Source organism: Sturnira hondurensis, unplaced genomic scaffold (assembly GCF_014824575.4).
Source record: "Sturnira hondurensis isolate 20B ecotype Veracruz unplaced genomic scaffold, ASM1482457v3 Scaffold0014384, whole genome shotgun sequence".
NCBI classification, from domain to species: Eukaryota; Metazoa; Chordata; class Mammalia; order Chiroptera; family Phyllostomidae; genus Sturnira; species Sturnira hondurensis.
Genome location: NW_028087015.1, coordinates 28388508 through 28393695, shown reverse-complemented (window position 1 = coordinate 28393695; position 5188 = coordinate 28388508). Strand labels below are relative to the sequence as shown.

Genomic DNA, 5188 nt, shown 5'->3' with positions numbered 1-5188 from the left:
CACCACAAACTTGGATGTCTTACACACTAGACTTAAAGACTCTTTTGGGGTCCTGGGCCCAGTTCGAAAGTGCATGTGTGTTTGGGCGGGCACAGTTCCCTCACAAAGCAAGCAATTCTCTGGCATCATCAGGGCGTCTGAACACTCAGCTCAATTCTGACACTATCTACCTGGACACCCATACCTTGTGCTACAGACCAGCTGGCTATAGATCAGAGGTTCCTGCAGTCTCCTTCTTGGTTTTGATTCATTTTCTAGGGCTATTCACAGAACTTAGAAATACATTTTACTTACCAGATTACCAGTTTATTATAATAGGATATAATGTTTGCTGCTAGTGAGGGATGGAGAGAGAATGACAGCAAAGGAATGTGAGTGAATTTTCTTGGGTGACGGAAATTTTCTTTAGTAGTTATACTTTTGTTAAAGCTTACTGCTCTGACCAGGTGGCTCAGCCGATTGGAGCATCGTCCTGTGTGCCAAAAGGTTGCTGGTTGGATTCCTGGTCAGGGCACATAACTAGGTAATGGGTTCAGCCCCGGTTCAGGCATGTATGGGAGGCAACCAATCGATGTTTTTCTCTCACATTGATGTTTCTCTCTCTCTCTCCCCCCTTCCTCTCCCTCTAAAGTCAATAAATATATCCTCAGGTGAGAATTAAAAAATCTTACTGTCAGTTTTTAAATAATTTACATATTAAAATACATCCTAAAAGGGTATATTTTATTATACGTAAGTTATATATCAATCAAGTTGATTTAAACTGTAAAATCCCAAACTATCCAATATATGTACCTCTGTTCTTCAAACTAATTCCCAGTTTATACTCCCTCCCAGGAGCATGTAACTGTGTCTTTTATTGTTGTTGTTTTCAATACTGATAATAACACTGGAGATGATTAACCCTTTTAAATGTTGTTCCATTTCCTTATGCTAAAAGAGGTATCTAGGTGACTTGCATTTCCCAGACACTAGTGGCTTATCTGAAATGCTAATTTTTTCTTCTTCTTCTTTTTTTATTTTTTTAATTTAATTGTTGTTCAAGTACAGTTGTCTGTCTTTTTCTCCCATCTGCCCCCCCCATCCCTACCTCCTTCCTCTGATCCCACCCTGCCGTGGAAATGCTAATTTTTAAAGGGGCAAACAAAGGAAAAGAAAGCAATATATAAGACTGAGAAGGAACAACGAGAAAGATAAGAACAAAATCCATTTTCACTGGAGTAAAGGGAATAACCTTTTAACTCCTAGTCAGTCAGTCTTTCTCTCTCTCTCTCTTCTTCCCTCCCTCCACAGTATTATTGTTTCTCTCCTCTCCCCAAGCCAAAACTTTAGCAGCTATTTTTGGGTTTTCCTTACCCTGACCAACAGAATCATTTACAGGGCAGTTGCTAAGTCCTTTGTAATAGTCCTGGCATCAGCATCACTTCCCTCTTCTTCATTACTTCTGCAACTTTAGTTCATTTGCCCTCTTTCTACTTTATTATAAGCAGACCAGCTAAGTCCTTACCTCTAAGTTCTCCTTTCAGCCCAACCTATTCTCCTCTCTGCAGTTAATTTTCTTTTTTTTAAAATGCTCAATGATATATGAACTTTTTATTGGCCTCCTGCCCCTTCCAAGGTGCCCCATTTCTGCTGCTTTTAATGATGCAGAACTCTGGCTTCATTACCTCAGACGCCACAGTGCCATCCACAGTCCTGCAGGTGGTGGTCTTTTAGGTAGATGTATGGAGTGGCTGTTGTCCAGGGCGTCACCAAGATTGAAGTCCTCCCCTTGTTTTAGCAGGCAGTGGTAGGTGGCAAGGTCAGCCTCCAGCCTGACCTTGGTGTTCAGCAGGGCCTCATACTCCTGGGCCTGGCGCTGCCCCTCTGCCCGGGTTGGGCCAGCTCTGAATCCAGGTGCAGCAGGATCCCATTGAGCTGTTCCATCTGCATGGCACTGTGTGGCTCCACCCCCCTCAGGCTGTTCTCCAAACTGACCTTCAGATTCCTCATTGAGTCCATGTCAATCTCCAACGACTAGACTGAACATCTCAGCTCCGTGAGTGTCATCTCAGCAGCTCTTATCTCAGCAGTCTGCGAGGTGACCACTATGGTGTTCTCCTCCTTCTGCTGGGACCAGTTCCTGTCTAGCTCCTCTCAGTTCTTCTGAGCCAGCTCATCTTACTGGGCCCAGATGTTTACCATGATCTTGCTGAGGTGCTGAGATTTGGGGGCATCCAACTTTACGGTCAGCACAGAGTTGGCAATCTGGTTTTGTAGAGCATTTGTTTCCTCCTCATGGTTCTTCTTCATGAAGAGCAGCTCCTCCTTCAAAGCCTTCATCTTTGTCTCTAGCTGCAGCCAAGTGATACTGGTGTCATCAGTGAGCCCACAAATATCATTCTCAACACACTGGCTCATGGCCAGCTCTGTCTCTTACTGGACTCTGAAGTCATCAGCAGCAAACTGGGCACTGTTAATCTGCAGAACAATGCGGGCATTGTCCACAGAATTTGCAAAGATTTTAGCTCTCAGGTTCTCAATGGTCTTGAAATAATGTCCCCAGTCTCTGACCTGGGGTTCCTTCTTCTCCAGGTGTTCCCTTATTTTTCTCTCCAGTCTCTGATTATCAGCCTCCAGGTTTCTTACCCTCTCCAGGTAGGAGGCCAGGTGATCATTCAAACATTGCATTGTCTCCTTGCTCTGGATGCTTCCGATGCCTGCCAAACTCCCTGCCATTCCCATAGCCAGGCCCCTGGATTCACAGCTGCCCCACGTGCTCGTGAAATGGGACACTGAGATCTGAGAGCTCAAGCTGCCGGCTGGCCAGGCCCAGTGGCTGCATGACTGCACAGAGACCAGGGTCTAGTTTGTGGAGAAGCTGGATCCAGTGCTGAAGCTCCTATTGTTCAGGGTGGAAAGCCAGAAGCCGAGGCTCTGGTTCAGGCAGCACTATAGTCAATTTTCCTGAAGCACATTTCTACAATGGTGCTCACAGCATTAAAAACAAGCAAGAAGCAACAACAACAAAATTTCAATGGGCTGCTTACTAACTAAACTCCCAATATTAGCATTCAAGATACTCCAGAACTGGGATTTGATCTGTGTTTCTAGATTTATATTCCATTATTTTCTTATATCTACTCACGTTGTACAGTGTAGTAGTTGAAAGCTGTTATTATTACTTCTGTATTAACAAAAGCAACATGGAAAGCCAAATGTTTTTAAATAAGCTGTACGCAAAGAGAAACCTCTGGCACTTCATCAAATATTCAGAAAGACCCCATTCATATCCCACAGATGTTTCTGTGGTCTGGTTTTCTTGCAAAGTACGTGTTTCCTTCAGGTCTACCACCATAAAAACGGTGTGTGCCTTTTCTGTGTTATTTGGAGACTTATTTAGCTAATTCAATCTCTAAACAAAGATTCATATACAGAAAATAGCCTTTTGAACTTGAACAAGTCCTTGTTTTACATAGTCTAAGAAATCTTGGTTATGCTCTCAGAATAACTTTTCTTTGTCTTACATGATACAATCTGTAGTAATTGTAATTGAGGACAAACTGTGAAATATGCTACACTAATAAGGTCTGACAAAAAATTAAAAGTTGACCTTTAACCATCTTACAGTCTGGTGAAAGTCAAGATAATGAATCCTGAAAATCTTAAAATAAAAATACTTTCATTGCTATAAAGGCATACGAAATGCTACAGTGGCTCAAAGGAAGGACAAATCCTAACTGGTGTGCGAATCAAGGCTTTCTGATGAGGCCTTTGACAGGAAGGATAGGTAGGATTTTGACAGGCAGAGATGGTTCAAGGAAGTTTCCTAGGCAGGAGGATGAAACCAGAGTTCAGAGAGTGGTTGGGGTTTTCAGGAGGAATGAGTGTGCCAGGCTGACTGATCCATACTGTCCACAGTGGGGGGTAGTTAGTGAGGTGAGTTAGACCCCTGTCACTAGAAAGCCTGGAGCAGCGGGCTGAGGGATTTAGACTTACATCCAAAGCAAGGAGCCTGTGAGGTAGTACATAATACATGCACGATTGGCATGATGTTCAAGGAGAGTTCACCTGTGAGAATACAAGAAGGGAGGAGACCTCAGAAACTAAGGAGGAAAAGCGAGGAGTATATCTCAATACTGGATGAAAGTAATACATTGGGAGGAGAGAGTCATAAAGAGAAAGGTAAATAGAAACGGTGTTTTAAAAGGTTTCTACAGGGCTTAGCAATGTATTAAAAGAGAAGAAAGAAGACTAACTTTGAATGAGCTGTTACATGATACAGGCAGTGGGCTCAACTATCTTGCTGGGGAAATCAGGAGAGATAAGAGGGAAAGCTTTCCGGACTAAGGAACAGGGAGAATGCTTGTTCCATTAAGAGAAATTAAGACATTAGGGGCCAGTTTAACTCAGATGTGTTGAGCTTGATGCTCTGGTGCAATATTTAGGTGTTAATCTTTAATAGAAATTGAAAATAAAACAGGGGAATCCAGGAGCAGTGTTTAATTAGGCGATACAGGTTTGGGAACCATCCAGGTAGCAGCGACGGTGATAGCTGAGGATAAGATCACTGAAAGAGCTTGTGGAGAGAGAGGGCTCTGTGCCCGGTGATGATGAGATTGATAGTCCCCAGCATCATTACAAACACTACTGAATGAGTATCATGCCAAACACTTGGTATGTTTTAGCTCATTCAATTAGCACAATAAAGGAATCTATAAAAGTTACCATTATGACTAATTAATCATTAATACATAGTATAAGAAATTAATTTTTAGAAGTAGACTCCAGATGATTTCAAGATGTCAAGTAGTGAGGAGGGGACCATAGAAGGGATAAGGAAAGAGGATCGAAGTTCATGTTTTTTTCAGAGGATGCTGATTCCCTCCAGTTGTCGGTTAATAAAATAGAGATTTAATGTGAATTAAAAAGTGTTAAAGGAGTTATAATATGCCCTTTAATCACTGGGACACAGACATGATGTCTGAAGCTGAAACATCCATCTTGTGACCAGAATGAAAGCCACATGATGAGAATGAGACAGAAATACAAACATCCCTCGAAGACATTATTGAGCAGATACACTGCCCTGCTGTGTCTTTTCTGTAGATTCTGAAATTTATCAAGACAAAGAGACATTGTTTCTGTTAAATGATTTCAGCTTTAGATGATATGTTATATATATCTGTCTGGTTTCTATCTGCAAATT

General features: G+C 42.2%; 1 pseudogene; it reads right to left on the bottom strand.

Annotated features, from left to right (window-relative positions):
* Nucleotides 1–1574: 1574 nt before the first annotated feature.
* LOC118998861 (keratin, type I cytoskeletal 18-like) lies at nucleotides 1575–2718 on the bottom strand (annotated as a pseudogene).
* Nucleotides 2719–5188: the final 2470 nt, after the last annotated feature.